Raw genomic sequence first — 21,225 nt, forward strand, 5'->3', positions numbered from 1 at the left:
AATAGGAAACTGATTCAAAAAAATTCTGAAAAATATCTATGCCCTAGGTATTGATTTCTTCTTTTTAACAAAATAAATAAAATTGAATTTTGATATATATAGAACAAGTTATGTGTTCAAACTTAAACCTATGTGTGAATTATGACTAGTCGGACTTCAAAACTTAATAAAATGAAAAATATTCAACATATCACTATCAAACCAAATGCAAGCCCTGGATATTGATTTTACAAACCAAAATTCGAAAGAATTGAGTTTTTATCATTTATATAAAAAAAATTATGCGTTTCGGGAGGCACATCACTCTTAAAAAATGTAGTTTGTTGTAAAAAACTACTTTTCGAGGGAGATAGAAAGATTAAAAAAAAAATACTTCACAAAAATTTGAAAAAAAAATATATAGAATGTATAGATAAAATGCTACAAATCACTAATTTACATCATCTTCAACTTTTTAACATTTTAAAAGTTATAGTTCTCGGAGTTGAAGATTATTTTTAAAATGTTCATCTCAGTGTCAAAAGTAGCAAAAAAGTGGGAACCATTATTGTGAGTTCACCCAGTATTTTAATTTTATTTAATTATATATCAGGGACATCATAGTCCTCTCAACCCAAATATTTCTTTCCCTTGAGCAATCCACAACTATCTACCATCTGACAAGCTCCAGGGTCCCAGACCATGCGCGGATGTTGGTAGTCATATCCGTTGAAAGCTTGATGCCACACCAAGGCTGTGAGAACCACCTGCTAATACCCAATCAACTTGCGCTGCTCCACTCTAATATAAACATTACCTTGCTCATAGTTGAGGAATAACTCATCAAAATCCAACTTTCTTTCTTCATATAGATGCCACTCACAAGGAGAGATGACAATCATGCACGCCTCATGCCCAACCAAAGGGTAAACTTCGTATTCAACCAACTATAGAGATTTCTCCTATAAGGGATAATTGCTAGAGTTCGCATCTCCATGAAGTTGATCAATCATTATTGGCTTGACAAAATTCATACAAACATCTTCATCCTTGCAGCTGTCATGAAAGTTTAAGTGTTCTCCACTTGAAGGGATAATTGTTGTCTCTGTCTTGTCCATATCCTCATGTCGTTGGGGTGAACATGTGAACTTGTCTTCATCTTTCTTTGATTCTGATTGAGTTCCTAATTCAGGATCCAACTCATCTTTTCTTTTTCTTACATAGTACCTATCAAAGGATTCGGTAGACTTGATCTCCTCAGGTTCACTTGAGTATTCATCAAAGATTCTGATAACCTCCTCAAGCACAGGTATACATTTTCCTATCAGAACTAGATATTCTTGAAATGTCAAAGAATTCTTCCTCTTTTGATATTTGTTATACCTCTTGGAGATTTGATTGGCAGCAATTTCATTATCCCTTTCTTCCATTTCTGTAGTCATCCCAAGCATTCCACAGGCTGGCAAGATTTTGGCTCTGATACCATTGTAATGTACCTGAACCATTCAGCTCACAAACCCCCCCTCGACAAGATGCGAAGATCACAAAAAGGGTGTATGGTGGTGTTTGAGCCAACCATATGGTGAGGTTGGTGCCAAGCCATACGGTGAGGTTGGTACCAAGCCGTATAGTATGTACAACACCGCACGGTGAGATTGGTGCCAAGCCATACAGTATGTACAGCCCCTTTGTCCACGCAATGGATTTGGACACCAAAACTACTTTCCTTTAGCCGTGTTCAACTCCACAAATATTTTATAATGCGTAGTGCCAGATAGACCATATAATTAGAATAACATAATTTGGCACGGAATGAACACCAGACATGCAAGTAGAAATTCAGACTCAATAATGATAACACTTCATATTACAATAATCTTGGATTGAGGGCAGAGCAAATTAGGGTGAGGAGTTACTCTCACCGAAACTGTGGATGCCAAGTAGGGAGGATCTCCAACCTCTGAAATGGTTGTCAATAAAATTCCATTTGGAATTCGCACATACAAATAAAATACCAAATTCACACATGCCTACAACAATGACGAACTTGGCCATAAATATGGGCTCTAAGAAATTTCCCGAAAGGTTACAAACACGCCAACATGACCAAAAAAAAACTTGACTAATTAAAGAAAGGGCCCGAAAGATTTATTATTAAATTTGGGGCCACACAATAAAGTATTTTAATTTTATTATTTAATTATATATCGGGGACATCACAGAGGCTTAGCCAAGAATGACAATATTTCACTTCCAAGAGGGATGTCTTTCTATTCACCCTCGCTATTTATACTCTGTTGGAACATGAGAGTTGAGGTTGTCCCCTAAAGTGATCATTTCTCTAGGCAAACCTCCTGAAAAAAAAAGAAAACAAGACCACTTCTAACCACTCAAGGTTACCATTGGGTTCCAAGATGAGATCATACATAAGTGATCTTGGGGACAAAAAGACACGTGTTCATTTTAAAACTAAAATGAAATGTGCATGATCAATTTTAATCCTTTTTTTGGATATGTGGAAGACACAACAAACAAGTTGATCTAAAGAAAGAAATGATTCTATGATAAAAGAAGGAGACTATGCCACTTTTAGAATGTAAATGAGAGGATTTCAGAACAAGTGCACCTTGATTTTAGTGCTTTCCTTTTGTGTTGAACCCCTTTATCCAATCATGAGCTCCAAGATAGCTTTATATCATCCTCAAATCGTGTGTGTGAGAACATGCCAAAAAGGATAACCAAAGCAAGAAAATGTTATTTCACAAATAAATTCCTTATGATAATAGAACTCATGATAAATAAATTTCAATGATGATAAAGCAATCCTATGAGCAATAAGATATGTGCAAATAAATTATAATCATCAAAAAATTATCATTTAATTAATTTATTTTACCAAGTCAACTGATGGTATGATGAAAGAATAAGTATCTGGTAGAATACTGAGAGAGGTGGGGGGGGGGTGAATCAGTATATTGAAAAACTGATACAAAGTTCCCAAACTCAAACTCAGTCAAACAAAGTAAACATATCTCAGTCAAGATCAATATTCATAAGAATACTTGACATCAACTAGTTTAACTATTATGACAACTTTAACAATAAACAACTTCAAACTTGTAAACATCAACAATGCTTAATCATAACTCAACATATTCATCTCTCAATGCTTCTACATAACATGCCTTATCAGAAATTAACCACATCAACAAATAAGATCACAACCACAAAAGCATTCACCAATTGACACAAATGTTTATAGGTGGAAAACCCAAATAGGTAAAAACCACGGTGAGATGAGACTCACAAGGATAGCTATCTGAACTCTTCTGAAGTTCGCCCTGTTAGGAGCCAAGCCTGTTAAAGCTTTACAATAAGTCCTGTTAAGAACTAATTCGGTTAGGAATCACCCAGTTAAGGGATTTACAAATATGCCTTGATGAAAAGAACAATACCCTGTTAGGAGTAACCTCGCTGGAGGATTTAAGAATCCAAGCTAATGGACCACCTTGTTAGAGGATTTAATGAGTAACCAAGCTTGTTAGAGCTTACCCGGTTAAGGGATTTCACTTATGTTGTAATAGTTAGAAAACAATAGATTTTCTTGATCTGTCTAAGTAGCACAACATTTACTTGATCAAATCCTTCTAAGCTTCAATCTGCCTTCACTCAAAGTGCAGATCCATTCACTGGTTAGGCAACTACACACTCAATAGGTTTTCATCAATCTTGCCAACAAACTTTACAAACAACTTCATCGACCTTAAATATAAATCAATTAGGTCGGTAACACAACAAAAACCTAATTCTCATCATCGAGATTATAAACAAGTCGGTACAAACTTGACCATTAGAAATCATGACAATCTCTTCACATTCTTCAAGAAAATTCCAACCACTCCATGATCACTGCTTCAGTGAACTTTGTAACTCATCACGCGCTGTGCATTAGATGCAATCTACTTTGCTCCTTCCCTAGACAAAAAACAAACATGCCAAAACAATTTGAACATATCCTCATTCAATGATCACACGTGTCTCCATCATTACCGCTTATCAGATAATAAACCATCAAACTTGATCGGTTAGGTTTTAACAACTGATAGGGTTTACTGGTTACATTACATAGAAATGTTTAACCCTTTAAACCGGTTCACTGGTTCAACTCACAAACTTTACATACCAGTTTACAACATCTTCCACAAAGCTCTTCTTACCGGTTACTAGCCAATATAAAAAACAACAATATTAGCAATAACATGAATACCATTACCAGTTCAATTGACATCAATGACAACATATCATAAATGCAATCTTTATGCAAAATACCAACAAATTCAAAATGCCAACATCAACAAGATTTGATTTTTTTGTGATGATTGAATTACTCTAAAAATTAAAATGCAAAGAACAAACCCTTTCTAAAATTATGAGAATTTTTTTAAAATGTAAAATTTATAGAAAAATACCTTGATATGAACCCTAGAAAGCAGATTTAAGGGAAAACCCTAATTTTCAAAGATCTAATTTTTCATGAACTATTTTTCATCAAAATTAAAAGAACAAAGAATAGAAACCCTCTGTAATTATGAGAGATTTCCAAGAATTTAATAAAATCTAAAAAATTCACTGATTTGCTACCAAATTAATATTTCATGAAAAATCACAAAAAAATTATAAATAATTTTAAAATGATCTGAAAAATCTTTTTTTTGTACTGAAAGCTCCATCTATACCATTCCAAACATGTAGAAAATATTTTGTGCATAAATTCATACCCTTTGTGAGATATGATCAAATCATTGCAAAACCCTAATTTTGAAACATCTAATTTTTGGATAACATTTTTTGATTAAAATTAAAATCACAAAGAACAGAGCCCCACTATAATCCTAAGATATTTAATATTAACAATAATAAAATAATATCATTGTTGGTATTTTGGTATGGTTTTGTCATTGATGTCAAAACCTACTAAACACTTATCAACTCTGGCACTTTGGAGAATCAGCAACATTCACCGGCAAATAGGTCCAGGTTACACCGGTAGGTTTATCTTTTCGAGATCAACATGACATGCTATGAAGATGACTTGTTATTGTTGTAAATGCATTAAGCCAACATATTGAATCGGTTATTGCATCGGGTATTAATTGATATGTAAATTAATTTTATTGTAATATCTTGTAGAGTCGACCTACTAAAATTGGTCTTAGGGTATAGTATAAATGTAAGATCTTATTTGTAAGATCAAATGTGGGTAATGCGAAAAAGGATTGTGTGAAGGTATATGTGAGAATAAGCATAGCTATACATGCAGACGTCATTTGAAGATTGAAGGAGGGTTTTTGTGAAGACAATCAGAACTACACCTATACTGAATCCAGCATATGAAGATACTATTTTGAGAAGTACATTCTTATTGGATTTAACCATCCAACTGTAGTCAGTGTGACTCCCATTTGTGATTGAGCAGTGAGCTCTAGGCGCTTGGCCTTTCTGCATGTGCAGACCCCATTTGTATACACTTACTATCTACAATAGTATCATCTGATTGTGGGTAAGGTTTCCTATTGTGGTTTTTCCCCTTACAGGGTTTCCACGTACAAATATTGGTGTTATGTGTTGTGAATGACTTTGTCTTTATGTTTCATGCATTAATCCTTACCGGTATTGCAATTAACTATTAAAACTATCTACTCGGATATTGGATTGGTTTACCGGTATTAAGCATTAAGTTGGTTAAGTTGTTCTTGGTTTGAATTTATTTGACAACTGATTCACTGCCCCCCCCCCCCCCTCCTCTTAGTTGTCTTTGGGACCTAACAATTGGTATCAGAGCCTAGTCCTCTTTTGTAGAAGTTTAACAGCTTGAGGAGATCCAATGTCTACTAACTATTTTAGGAAGGACAATCCTAAACTTGATGAAACCAACTATGGCATATGGAAGATCAGAATGGAGACACATCTAAATTGTATTGGAAAGGACATCTGGGATGGTACAAAGAATGGTTATACTGCTCCTACTTAGAGTCAGCCCAATCCACCCAACTTGACTAAAGATGAGGAAAATAATTGCAAAGCAAGAGAAGCACTTTTGAGCACATTATTTGATCAACAAATCATGGGACTATCAGATAGGTCTACTGCTAAAGCTATTTGGGATCATTTGGAAACACTGAATGAAGGAGATTCCATAGTCAAAATTGCAAAACTTGAAAGCTTTCGGGTCAGGTATGAACATCTAAAAATGGAAGAAGATGAAAGGATTTCTGCTTTTATGGAAAGAGTAAATGAGATTGTTTTGGGTATTAAATGTTGTGGAGGAACCTTAAGTGAGGATGAAATTGTTTCAAAAGTCTTAAGAGGATTGCCACTGGCATATAAAATGAAAGTCACTATTATAAATGAGTTAAGAACAATGCCTAATACATCAGTAACTAGGGATATACTGATTGGAAAACTTTCAGGTTTTGAAATTGAAGAATTTGGTCCTGTTGCTACTATAAAAACAGATTTAGCCTTTAAAGCATCAACATCATTTGCATCATCATTTGACAAATCTGATTGGAAAGCCTTTTATGCAAGAGAACTTGAAGAAAGCAGGAAAGAAAATGAAGAACTTGAAGCACTTGAAGCACTATTTGCAAGGAAAATGCCTAAAGGTCTAGTTGGAAGTAAGTATGAAGGTAAAGCACCCTTTAAATGTTTTAACTGCAATAAGATTGGTCATATGGCTTCAAGATGCCCTGATAGACATGCTAGACTAAGAGAAGAATCTAGAAGAACATACGAGCCTAACCCTGAATATCAGAGATACAGATTTAAGAGGAATAAAGACAAATCTTGTTACATTGCTGATGAAGGAGTGACTGATGATTCTGATGAGGATTTGACAGACAACACATGGGTTTTTGCTGCTATAACAGAAGATCAACCGACACCTACTGCTCAACCGGTAGAACAGGCCTTGGTAGCTAAAGTTGAAGTAAAGGATGAGTGGATCATTGATTCAGGATGCTCACATCATATGACTGGAGACAAAGGTAAATTCTTGAACTTTCAAGAATACAATGGAGGCTTAGTGAGATTTGGAGATGACAAAGCTTGTTTGATCAAAGGTAATGGTACAACATCTCTTGATGGTAAGCATAACACTGACAATGTTTACTATTTTGAAGGATTAAAGTATAATCTTTTGAGTGTTGGTCAATTAGTTGAGAAAGGATTTCAGTTACAATTCAAAAATGGAAAATGTCAAATCATGAATAGAACTGGTTTGGAAATTGCAACCGGTAATCAGACTAGAGGTAATATCTTTCATTTGAATAATAGTGAAAAGGCATGCTTAATTGCACATATTGATGAAAGTTGGCTATGGCATAAGAGACTCTATCATTTAAACTTTGATTGCATGGTGAAAATTAGTACTATTAAGGCAGTTAGAGATTTACCTAAAATTGTCAAACCTCACAATACAAATTGTAAGGAATGTCAATTTGGAGAACAAGTTAGAGCTAGTTTCAAAAGTATTCCAGAAAAATCCAATAATGCTCTTGATTTAATTCACATCGATTTATGTGGTCCAGCTAGAACTAAAAGCTTATAAGGTGATAGATATTTCATGCTAATCATTGATGACTATTCTAGAATGTGTTGGGTTACTTTTCTCAGAGAAAAATCAGAAGCACTTGGAAAGTTCAAACTGTTCAAAACAATGGTAGAAAATGAAACCGGTAAGAAAATCAAATGTCTAAGATCAGATCAAGGAGGAGAATTTACATCTAAGGAATTTAATACATTCTGTGAAGTAAATGGAATAAGAAGACAACTATCAGCACCTCGAACACCACAACAGAATGGAGTTGTTGAAAGAAAAAATAGAACTATCTTGGATGCAGCAAGAAGTATATTATCAGGAGCAAACCTACCACATGTATATTGGAGAGAGGCAGTCAGTACAACAATCTATACATTCAACAAAGTTTACATCAAAGGTGAAACCGGTAAGACCCCTCATGAACTATGGTTCGGTATTACTCCTACTCTTAAATATTTCAGAATTGTTGGAAGTAAATGTTATATCAGAAGAGATGAGTATATTGGCAAATTTTATCCTAGAAGTGATGAAGGAATATTTCTTGGTTATTCATCTAAGAGCAAGGCATATAGATGTTTTAACAAAAGATTGCAGAAAATTGTTGAAAGTACAAATGTAAAAATTGATGAACAATTCAAAGGAACTTCAAGGTATATAGACTCTGAACTAGCAATAGAAATCTTGACAAATGAACCTACTCTGAATCCACCGGTACAGAATGAAGATCCAGTTACCCCGGTATCATCTGAAAATTCCATAGTAACCGAGGAACAACAGCAAACAAAGACACCCCGGTATGTAAGACTGAATCACTCTGAAGATCAGATAATTGGAAACAAGTATAAAGGAGTTATGACAAGAGGAAGATTGGCAAATGAAGAGGTATGTCTTATTTCTCAAATTGAACCATCATCTTTTAAGATAAATTCTGGATTAAAGCTATGGAAGAAGAATTAGAACAAATTGAGAAGAATAACACTTGGACATTAGTTCCCCGGCCTAAAGATAAAAATGTAATTGGAACCAAATGGGTATTCAGAAACAAACTTAATGAAGATGGTATGGCTATTAGAAATAAAGCAAGACTAGGGTGTAAGGGATATTCTCAGAAAGAAGGAATTGATTACAATGAAACCTTTGCACCGGTAGCTAGAATTGAGGCAATCAGATTATTTTTGGCTTTTGCAGCACATAAGAACTACAAACTATATCAAATGGATATTAAATGTGCATTTTTGAATGGAGATATTGAAGAAGAAGTTTACATTGAACAACTTGATGGATTTTCTTTAACAGATAACAAAGATATGGTTTGCAGGTTAAGAAAAGCTTTGTATGGATTGAAGCAAGCTCCAAGAGCTTGGTATGCAAGATTGGATAAGTATCTTTTGAAGATTGGTTTCTCTAAAGGTAATGCAGGCAACAATTTATATTATAAAGTGACTAATGATGACATCTTGGTTATAGAAGTATTTGTTGATGATATAATCTTTGGAGGAGAAGATGGATTATGTAAAGAATTTTCTATTAAAATGCAGCAAGAATTTGAAATGTCTATGATTGGAGAAATAAAATTATTTTTAGGATTGCAAAGAATTTTCTATTAAAATGCAGCAAGAATTTGAAATGTCTATGATTGGAGAAATAAAATTATTTTTAGGATTGCAGATTTCACAGACTGATAAAGGTATATTCTTGAGTCAATCCAAGTACTTAAAAGAGTTACTAAAGAAATTTGGGATGGAGAACTCTAAACCGGTAAGCACACCTATGACCACAAATGACAAATTATCACTAAGGGATGAATCTACACCTGTTAATCCAACTAGATACAAATCTATGATAGGAGGTTTACTATATTTGACACAAACCAGACCTGATATTATGAAAGCAGTATGTATTGTTTCAAGGTTTTAGAGTAATCCTAGAGAAAATCATGAATCAGCAGTAAAAAGGATTTTTCGGTACTTACAAGGTATTATAAATCTTGGATTATGGTATCCTAGAGATGAAAACTTTGAATTATGTGCATACACAGATGCAAATTGGGCAGGAGATGTGGATGATAGAAAAAGCACCATCGGTGGAGCATTCTTTCTTGGAAACAGACTAGTTTCTTGGTTGAGTAAGAAACAAAGTTGTACATCTTTATCAACAACAGAATCAGAATATGTTGCGGCAGCAACTAACTGTACACATGTACTATGGCTTAAGCAAATGTTGAAAGACATAAAGGTAAAATGCAAGGAACCTATTACTATCTATTGTGATAACACTGCAACAATTGATATATCTAAGAATCCGGTATTACATTCTAAAACCAAACATGTTTCTATCAAATTGATTTTTCTAAGGGAAAATATTGAAGCAAAGGAAATAAAACTGGTTTATGTGAATACTAAAGAGCAGATTGCAGATATCTTTACTAAACCTTTGCCTAAGGAAACTTTTGAATATCTCAGAGATCAGCTTGGGGCCATACCCCCACCGGTAGAGACTTAGGAAGTTGATGATTGTCATCAACCGACAGAATTAACAGAGAAATCTTTTATTCTGGTTTTGATGGGAAGCTACTTCTCAGGGGGAGTAGTTGGTATACTAAATTGATTGGTATTTTGTATATGAACTTGGCTTGGTAAGATCTTTGGCATTTGATGTCAAAGGGGGAGAGATTGGTATGGAAAAACACAAGGAAAACACATGTTGCTCCCAGGGGGAGAGATTGTTGTTTGGGAGAGATTATTACTCTCTATATCTGTATTTTGATTTTTGGTTATGATATCTTTTTGGAGATTGTTGGTTTTTGGTATTTGGCATTTCTATTTTGGCACTTTGATGGTTTTTCCATCTTGTGTTACCATCAATGCCAAAGGGGGAGATTGTTGCCATTTTGGTATGGTTTTGTCATTGATGTCAACACCTACTGAACACTTATCAACTCTGGCACTTTGGAGAATCAACAACATTCACCGGCAAATAGGTCCAGGTTACACTTGTAGGTTTATCTTTTCCAAATCAGCATGGCACGCTATGGAGATGACTTATTATTGTTGTAAATGCATTAAGCTGACATATTGAATCGGTTATTGCATCGGGTATTAATTGATATGTAAATTAATTTTATTGTAATATCTTGTAGATCCAACCTACTAAAATTGGTCTTAGGGTATAGTATAACTGTAAGATCTTATTTGTAAGATCGAATGTGGGTAATGCGAAAAAGGATTGTGTGAAGGTATATGCGAGAATAAGCAGAGCTATACACACAAACATCATTTGAAGATTGAAGGAGGGTTTTTGTGAAGACAATCAGAACTACACCGGTACTGAATCCAGCATATGAAGATGCTATTTTGAGCAGTACATTCTTATTAGATTTAACCATCCAACTGTAGTCAGTGTGACTCCCATTTGTGATTGAGCAGTGAGCTCTAGGCGCTTGGCCTTTCTGCATGTGCAAACCCCATTTGTATACACTTACTATCTATAGTAGTATCATCTAATTGTGGGTAAGGTTTCCCACCGTGGTTTTTCCCCTTACAGGGTTTCTACGTACAAATATTGGTGTTATGTGTTGTGAATGACTTTGTCTTTATGTTTCATCCATTAATCCTTATTGGTATTGCAATTAACTGTTAAAACTGTCTATCGACATATTGGACTAGTTTACTGGTATTAAGCATTAAGTTGGTTAAGTTGTTCTTGGTTTGAATTTATTTGACAACTAATTCACCCCCCCCCTCTCAGTTGTCTCTGAGACCTAACAATCATAATCATAATATTATATAAATAATATTAATAATATAATGCACAATCTATGAAATTGTGGAGGGAGTGAGTGATTTTGTGGATGGATAAAACTTTTCCACTCCTACTAATTCTTTGCCTTCCCTTTATTTAAGGTTCCTAATGTATTGGTGGATAAAGATTTGGTGAGGTTACAACTGACCCTTAATAGAAGATTTTATGGGTATCAACCAAACATTGATGTCATACAAATTGGGCATCCAAATACTAGGTTATTATAGGTATGTTTCATGTTGTTGCTTTGTTTAAATAAATAAAAGTCAATGTGATATTAGGGGAAGCATACCAATAGTTGTTTTAGATAACTTTGTGCACCCACAAATCCTAAACGGTACATTGGATTTCAACAATTTTTTTGGTTGTCTTTTATTGCAACTTAACTGCTTATAGCTATTGTTTTGGATTTTGGCTACTATCAACGCATGTTGTGGGATCCATTATGCGCACAAAGGTCAAAAAGTACACATTTCAAAGTGTCGCTCAATACCTACTTCAAGATGGCCCAATAATTGTGCACTTAAAATTGCTAGTACTTATGGAAAAATGACCCCCAATTGTTGTGCACAAATGGGCCAATTATGGACCAAAAAAGCTAAAAAGTGAGCGGTTGTTGGTACAAGTGAAATTTATTAACGAGCTTTTAGTTATCATTTTTTTTTGGCTCCTTTAAAGTTAGTAATTGGAGGGTTGGGTGCACAAGTAGTGAATAATTAATGGTTATTGGAACTATAACGGCTACTGGTGCTCTTCCCCTAATATAGGAAGATTTCTAATCAAATATATTTATTTAATTATATAATAAAGATCCTTAGATTTTTTTTTGTATTATAGAAATTTGAACTTTGCACCATCTAAATACCTACAACATGATTTTTAATTTTCTTTTTACGTCGATTGCGTTCCCTATGTGAGCTTTACCAAGTTCAATTGGACAATCAGTGATTGGTATCATCCTAGAGGCGTGCAAGACATTTGAAATGTTTATAGCCATTGGATGGAAAAGCAACAAAAATGCCATTAACTATGCCTTTGATAGGAAACTTTCTATAAATTTATTTATCTAATTATAAAAAAATCTATTTTATTTTATGAAATTGTTTTATAGACATATATTAAATCTTAAAATTATGTTTATTTTTCTTTAAAAATAATTTCACTTGGTAAACTAGACTATTTGTTAATAATTAGATACATAAATTCGTATTTTAAGTTGATATTTTTTAAAGTGATTTTCTAAATAAAATAGTATTTTTTTATTTAATATATATCTATTTGGTATTTGATATATTTTATTTTATTTTATTTACTAAAAATTTGAAAATTCTAATATGAAATGATTTGCATGCAAAAAAGATCAAGTGCCACGTAGTGGCGAGTACTTGCCATCATAGTATTGTAATAAAAAAATTTGTTCTAATTTCTAATAATTGTAATTTTTAATCATTGTTAATTTAAAATTATATTAGAATAATAATATTTATGTAATATTAACTACAACTCTTATTTTAATAAATTAATATAAACTAGCAATTGCACTTTGGTGTGCAATGGGTATGCCAAAGAGGCGTGGAAGGTCAATTGGGAAAAAATTGGCCTATTTTTTGGATAAATTTGTGTAGTGCATGAGGTCAATTTGCGGCCATGATGTTGTTTGTACAACAAAGGACTTAATTGAGAGGTGATAGCTTAAAATCAACTACGCATCCACTTACAAGAATTCAATCATAATTGAAATGAAACCTTTGAATTGAGAAGATAATCAAGTTTTATTAGCAATAGGTTCATATTATCTTTTCAATAGGGTGAGTGCAAGAGTGAGGTTGAGATAGGGCTAGAAAGAGGGATATATAGAGGGGTAAGAGTGAGAGAGAGATTGGTAAAGAGATAGATATAGAGATAGAGAAGAAGATAAAGATATGGATGGAGTCAAAGATAGAGATGGAGAATGGAGAGAAGGAGAGAGATATGAGAGAGACAAAGAGAGAGGGGTGAGGAATATATAGATATGGAAGAGAAAAATAAATAGTTGGAGAGAGATGAAGATATAGAAAGATAAAGATAGAGATAGGAAGTGATATAGAGAGAGAGGGTGAGATACAATGGTAGAGAGAGATAGAGATAGAGGGATAGATGAAAGAAGTGATAGGGAGAGATCTAGATATAGAGAGGAAAAGAGATATGGATATAGAGGTCCAAAAATAGGGAGAATGAGAGAGAGATGGATGGATAGAAGGAGGCATGTTTAGAGATTAGGGGGAGAGATGAAGATAGAGGTAGAGATGAAGATAGAGAAAAAGAAGAGGGAAAAAAAGATAGAGCAAGGGAGAGGGGGAGACAAAGATAGAAAGAGAGGAGATAGAGAGGGTAAGAGGGAGAGAGATAAATAAATGGACAAATAGAACTAGAGAGGGTGAGAGAAATACAAGCATTGATATATATTGGAAGAGAAAGAGAGAGATATAGAGATATATAGGAAGAAAAAATGAGAGAGGTAGAGATCTAAAGAGATAAATAGGGGGATAGGGAGGGAATGAGTGAGGGAGAGATGGGGAGAAATAGAGAGGAGGGTAGGATAAAGAGAGGGATGGCTCAGACAGAGAGTGGGGGAAATTGATAGAGATAGAGGAAAATAAAGATAGATAGAGAGGGACAAAGAGAGAGATAGAGGTATAGATATAGAAAGACATAGATAGATGAGCTGAAAAGAGATGGATAGAAATATATAAAAAGATATATTGTGAAAGAGATATGGAGCAAATGAGAGAGAGGCGGGCAAGAGTGAGAGAAAGGAGTTGACAAAGACAAGTAATAGAGAGAGAAAGGTTTAGATTTTAGAGAGGGAGAGAGATAAAAAGGGGGAAAGATAGAGATAGAGAGATAGAGAGAGAGGGAGAAACATGGAGTGTGTGTATATACATTAGAGAGAAGAAGTAGAGAAATATAAAAAGAGGGGGTGATGGGGAGATATGGAGAGATAAGATAGAAAGAGGGAGAGAAGTGATATATAAGGATGTAAAGAGATAGATATAGGGATAGAAAGGTTCTAGAGAGTAAATATAACTTTTAAAATATAGAGGGGGTGAGAAAGAGGGAGATATGGAAGGAGAGAAAAAGAGGGAGAGGAAGAAATAGAGATAGAAGGATGGTGAGAATTAGAGAGGGGGAGATAGAGAGAGAAAGATAAAGATATAGGAAGTGATATATGGAGAGGTAGAGAGGGATATGGATAGAGTGAGAGAGATGAAGGAAGAGGAGTGTATAATATCTTGAGATAGTGAGATAGAATAGAGATAGGGAGGGAAAAATAGGATGGATTGTGTGTTTTTGTGAGTGAGAGAGATATAGATATAAAGATAAGGAGGGAGTAAGATAAAATGTGTGTGAATAAAAGATATATAGAGATAGATATAAAGAGGAAGAACGATATACAAAAAAATAGAGAGGGGGGGAGAGAGAGAGATGATATAGAAGTAGAGAGATATAAAAAGAGGTGTGTGTGTGTGTGTGTGTGTGTGTGTGTGTGTGTGTGTGTGTGTGTGTGTGTGTGTGTGTGTGTGTGTGAGAGAGAGAGAGAGAGAGAGAGAGAGAGAGAGAGAGAGAGAGAGAGAGATGGCTAGAGAGAGGGAGAGATAGAGAGCTAGATAGAGTGAGAAGGATAGAAGGGGAAAAGAGAGAGATATAGGGAGAGGTAAGGAGATATAGATAAATGAGAGAGATGAAGATGGAGATAATAATCAAATTACATGCTACCATCAACATAATTCCCCAAGGACATATGATATCCTTAAGTTATTGGCATGAAACGAGTAATCAAAAGTTAGTTACTCTTTCTTTCTCTAATTTAGGTGTTAAGTTGAAATTTATTTTATTATATAAATTAAAATATAATTATTGTATAACAAATAAAATTTAAATAAGACAAAATTTATAAATTCTAATATCTTTTAATTATTATTTATAATTCTATTTAAAAACACAAATAATTAGAATACAATTTTAACTTAATAAAAAATCAACGCTTAAAAGAAGAAGTGGAAAAATTAGAATATATAAATAAATAATAGAAGATATTATTAAAAGAAAATAGTAAGAAAAGAAAGATTTTAATTCAAAATATAATTATTCTATCATTATTAAAATTGTAATAAGATAAATAATTATAGAAAATAAATTAAAATAATTTTTAATTACTATAAAAAGACATAAATGATTAAAATAAATTTCAAACTTAATGAAAAATTAACTCCTAATAAATGATATTAAAATTTATATATTTTATTTTTTTATTATAAAAGATCTCTTTTTTTAAATTAATAAAATTTAAGCGATTAATTCTATAGTCTTCATTCTTCTCCCCAATTTTAAACCATTGATTTCAATAAGTAGGTGGTTCACTTCTTATAGGAAATGCTTCAACATATTAATTATAATATAATACAAATTCTATAGTGAAAATATATATTTTTCTTAAGAGTATAATCCTAATTTAATTTAAAAAATATATAATTATAATTATAATAATTAAATTAATCTCAAATATAACTACTAATTTATAGTATAACATTATATTATATTTTGTATTTCTGTAATATTAGTTATAATTAGTTTTAATAAAATAACTATGAATATCTATAAAAGTGAAAATAGATTTTTTTTAAATACTTAATGAAAAATATTAAAATTTATGGCTAAAGTTATTTAATTATTTTGTATCTTTTAAAATGATTAAAAAATTTATAATTTTCAAAAAGTATTAAAAAATAGAATGATTTCAAAAAATATATATATAAACTATAATTATAAAGAATACATATAATAATTAGGTTTTTTTTTTTAATAGAAATATTTGTATTTAATTTTCATTTAATTTTATTTAAACTAAATGAAATCCTTATAATTGGTTTTAGTATCTATATTTTGAGATAAAAAATAATTATTAAAATTTATATGTTTATTTAGAAAAAATATTTTATTTACAATATTATAAATGATAAAAATAAAGAAAAAACTATTTAAAATAGACATTTCAGTTTTTAAAATACAAAGAAATGATATATTATTGGTTTGAAAAAAAATAAAATTTTTTTGGGAGAATATTCTTAGTTGGAAGATGGTCTGCAACTAAGGTTCGATGTGGACCCTCTGGTTGCGCTTGAAGTTGGGGTCCTCGCTCCTGCGTGTGGAGGAGATGGTAAGACCTCCTCCACGATGGTAATCCGCTCTCCCTCTCTCTCTTGTTTTTTTTCTAACCCCTCGCCAAGGCTTTCTCCATGTGGTTTTTGTAGTTATTGCAGGTGCGAGTGGAGGCGGGCGCATTCAATGCCCGATGGAGGCGGACTCAAGTGGACTGAATGCGTCCCAACTACCCTCCTCAAAAACCATGGAAGAAGGACTTATTGGAAAGTCCTTTCAAGATGCCATCGTCAGTGATGCTCTGCAAGTCCCCTGTGAAGCCAAATTTCATCTAGTAAGTGCTTCGTCTTCTGGTTGCCATGGTGGAGATGGAGGATGAGGTGAGGACCCTTCCTCGACTCCCTGTACCTTTTCTATTTCCCCTAATTATTCCATGGTGGAAGCCCTTGAACTAGAAAATAAGAGGCTCCAAGATATTGCCATTTTCTTTGCAGTTACTAATATAGATAAATGTCCAGCTAGGAAATTTATAGATGATTGGATGAAAAATGTGTGGGTTAGAAAGCTAGAGCTTAATTTTTCTTTCTGTAGAATGATTCAGAAGGGTTTATATGTTATTTTCTTTAAGAATAATAAATCGCAGTCAGAGGTCCTCCATAAACAGTTCTGGGCCATTGGGCAAACCACCTTCAGAGCCCTCAAATGATCCTTTGATGCGATTAATGAAGAAATTCTGGCTATTTCCTGACCTTGTTGGCTCCTAATTAAAAATTTACCCCCCATTTTTTGGAATTTCATACTTTAAATTCTTGAATCTCTCGACAAAGTGATTAGGGTTGATCATTCTTTGAATCTTGTCCCCCACTTGGATACTAGAGTCCTAGTATCCATTAATCTTGGCATTGATATCCCTAGATTTATCGAAATTAAACTTTGAGATGACACCTTCAATTGTGTTTTAGAAACCCTAGGGGGGTTGAACTCTCATTTCCTATGTAAATGGGAAGGTCACATCAGATGATCATGCCCTATTCTCTTGGCTAAAAATAAAAATATTGGTAACCCCCCTGTAACCACCGCTAATAAAGACGGTTTTCCCCCCTCAATTCTTCCTCCAAGATTGAAGAATCGTCGCATATCTGGGATAAATTGGACTCTCTTAGTAAGGCCATTAATAATGCGATGGATAGTCTCCCAAAAATTCAACCGGTTAACCCCCCTATTATTGAAAAACATGCAGACTTTGGCTCCTTTAATGCAAACCCCCCCCACTCGGCTATTTTTGCTGCCATCTCTCAAATGGAGGGAGTTGAGGGCTTTGGCTTCCAGGTGGTCTCTAGAAAGAACAAGAGGACAAAAAAGAAGTATAACCAATAATTGGCTCTGGAAAAATCAGGGCTAGAGGGCACTAGAAATCATGTACTGTAGAGACATGCATGGAAGATGATGGATGTAGGTCCCCGCCCGAGACTCAAGCAACGAACAACCCTAACAAGGACTCTCATGTCAAGTCAATTGTTAGGAATTTTGAAGGGATTGATCGTAGAGGTGGTGATAATAGAAGAAGGGATGCAACCCCCTACCCCCTGCAATACTCAGTCTACTCCTACTTCTAATCAGTTCCAAGCCTTGAATAATTTATCCAATTCGGCCTTAATTCAAAATGGCGCTGATGATCCCCCCAGGTTTGGAGATTGTGCCCCTCCTTCTATTGTCATTGTCTCCCTGGATTCTGTCCCTATGAAACTGAAGTCCCTGATTGATGATGATAATGTCTTCTATGAGGTTATCCCAGCTACTCCAACGATTGATAATCCTAAATCTATTTGCCCATCTGAGACATGCCTATCTGAGGGAGGTTCCCCTGAAGAAGCCTCCTCAGTTGACATTCATGAGTCTGAGGTTGAAACTGATTTAAGATCCAACTTGTCAATTATTAGTGGTGAGGGAATGAAGGATAATGATAATTTGAATGAGGAAATGTCTGAAACCAAAACGCTCATTAGGAGGAAAAGAGGTAGGCCATTAGGCTCTAAAAACAAACTCTATCCCCTGCATAAAAAATCTAACTAGAAGGATAGCTTCCCCAAGTGCTTTAGAAGCTTTAAGGTTGACAAGAATGATAATTAACTATTTTTCCTCCATGAAGTTCCTATCTTGGAATATCTAGGGATTAGAATCCTCAGACAGGAAATATGTGATGAGAAGAATGCTCAATCAACATAAGGACTTGGGATTTTGCCCTACTCCAGGAGGACAAAGCCATTAGTTTTTCATTGGAGGTCAATCTTAACTTTGGAGGGACTCCCTCAAATTCTTCACTAAGCATGAGAAAGGAAAAGGGGGGATTGCTATTGTTGTTAACCCTACATGGAGAAGCTCTATCCTTTGCTCAGGAATTCCCCCATGCAATAGAGTTGTTTGGGTTACCTTCCAACATGATGACTCTTCCTTTGGGTTGTGCACCATTTACGCCCCCAATAACTATAGGGATAGATCTAACCTTTGGCAATGGATTGCATCACTCCCTAACATTTCATAGATCCTAGGGGGAGATTTTAATATGATTGAACATAAGGAAGACAAATCAAGAAGAGCCACTATTGACTGGAAAGTGGGGGAGAAGCTTCATTGGGATAGACTGAAAAGCATTAAGAGACTCTTTGATCCCTTGGAAGGCTTAAAACAAGTCTATAAGGGCATTTGGTTTATCTGGTGCAACTATCAGAAAGTTTGCAACAAGATCTTTTCCAAACTAGACAAATTACACCAATAAATATGCCTTTTCTTTTATCCCGGATCAACAAGGTTGCCCGGTGGTTGTTAGGCCCTCCTCCCTTTCTGACCATCACCCCATTTTTGCAGATATTTCCATTAGGAACTCGAGCAAACCCTTTAACAAGAGTGGTGGAAAATTCATTCTTAATAATAAGTTTCTTATAGATCATGATGTCTTAGCTGCTATCCATATTGTAAGGCTATTCAATAAGTGGAACTCTCAAGATGTTTAGAATACCTTAGTAACTAGTTGGCAGAAGATTCTTTGTACCATTGGAAAGAAGAAGGCCAAGGATGCCAGACATGTAGAGCTTATCATATCCTCTAACCTGCATAAGGTGGAGCAAGACATCCAAAATGATCCTAACAACTCTCACCTTAACCACTTGATGGCGGTGGCTAGAGATAAGCTCAAAAATCATCAACATGATAGAGCCTTAGGAGCCCAAACTAGAGTTAGGATGTTATGGCTATCTCAAGGGGATAAAGGTTCTAAGTTATTCTTTAACCTTCTGAAACAAAAATAGTGTAAGGAAAAAATCGACAAACTTTGGGTGGACGAAAGGGAAGTTTCTATTGATGAGGAAATCATGAGTGAATTCTTCAACTTTTACAAGTTGTTGTTCTCCTCAGAGGACTCTCCTACTTCCATGATTGCTAGGGATAAATGTCAGGCTCTTATACCCAAGATTTTATCTCCCGAAGAAGGCAAGACTCTCAATAGACCCTTCTCGATTGAAGAGATCAAAAGAGCCATCAATCCCCTACATAATGATAAATCCCCCAGACCAGATGGACTTACCATTGAATTTTATAAGGCCAATATCACTTGGATTGCTGATGACTTACTTGAGGTCTATAATGAAGCCACCAAGTCAGGGTCTCTGGGAGCTGACATCAATAGAGGACTTATCAAGCTTATTCCCAAAGAAGGGGACAAGTCTCTTATAAAAAACTAGCTCCCTATTACACTACTTAATGTTTCCTATAAGATACTTGCAAAGATGCTTGCTATTAGACTAGAAAATATCCTACCCAAGTTTATCTGTTCCACCCAAATTGGATTTATTAAAGGGAGATACATCTTGGAAAATCTTATTACCAGCTGGGAGGCTATGGAATGATCTAGACTCTCAGATCAAAAGGTGGCCATGTTCTTACTAGACTTTGAAAAGGCCTACGATAGGATTGAATGAAACTTTATCTCCACTATGCTTAAATCCTTTGGATTCCTTGAGGTCTTTTGCCATTATGTTCAGGTTCTTCTTAGGGATGCTCGTGGCCAGGTGGAAGTGAATGGGATGATCTTGCAGCCTTTCAAGCTTAGTAGATCTATTCGACAGGGGTGACCTCTAGACCCTATCCTTTTTGTAATAGCCTCTGACGCTCTATTTTACCTGCTTAGGGACAACTCTCTCTCCCCCAAGGCTAGAGGAATCTCCCTTCCAGATAAATCTGAGTTACTTAACATCCAGTTTGCAGATGACACTACACTCTTCTTTGAGTTATTCAAGGAGAATTTGAATGCTTTATCTTCCAAACTCACTCTATTTTGTGACGCCTCAGGGACAAAGATCTCTCAAACCAAATCTACTATGCTTGGATGGACTGAGCGACCTCCAGATTGGCTCTCCACCTATGGGTTTCAATGGGGAGGACCGAACACAATTGTTAGATATTTGGGGATTCCTTTTGCAATCTCTCCTTGCCTTAAGGATATGCAGGCATGGGTTAAAGGCAAGATTGACTCCAAACTTACCAAATGGAAGAAACACTATCTCTCATTGGCAGGGAGAATGCAAGTGTGCCAGAAGATTCTGTCTTCCTACAGCATATACTATGCGTCTGTATGGATGTTTAGTAACTACCAAATTAATGAGTTGTAGAAAACCATTAGGGATTTTTTGTGGTTGGATGGTAGAGGTCAC

This window comes from Cryptomeria japonica, chromosome 3 (genome assembly GCF_030272615.1).
Source record: "Cryptomeria japonica chromosome 3, Sugi_1.0, whole genome shotgun sequence".
Lineage (NCBI taxonomy): Eukaryota > Viridiplantae > Streptophyta > Pinopsida > Cupressales > Cupressaceae > Cryptomeria > Cryptomeria japonica.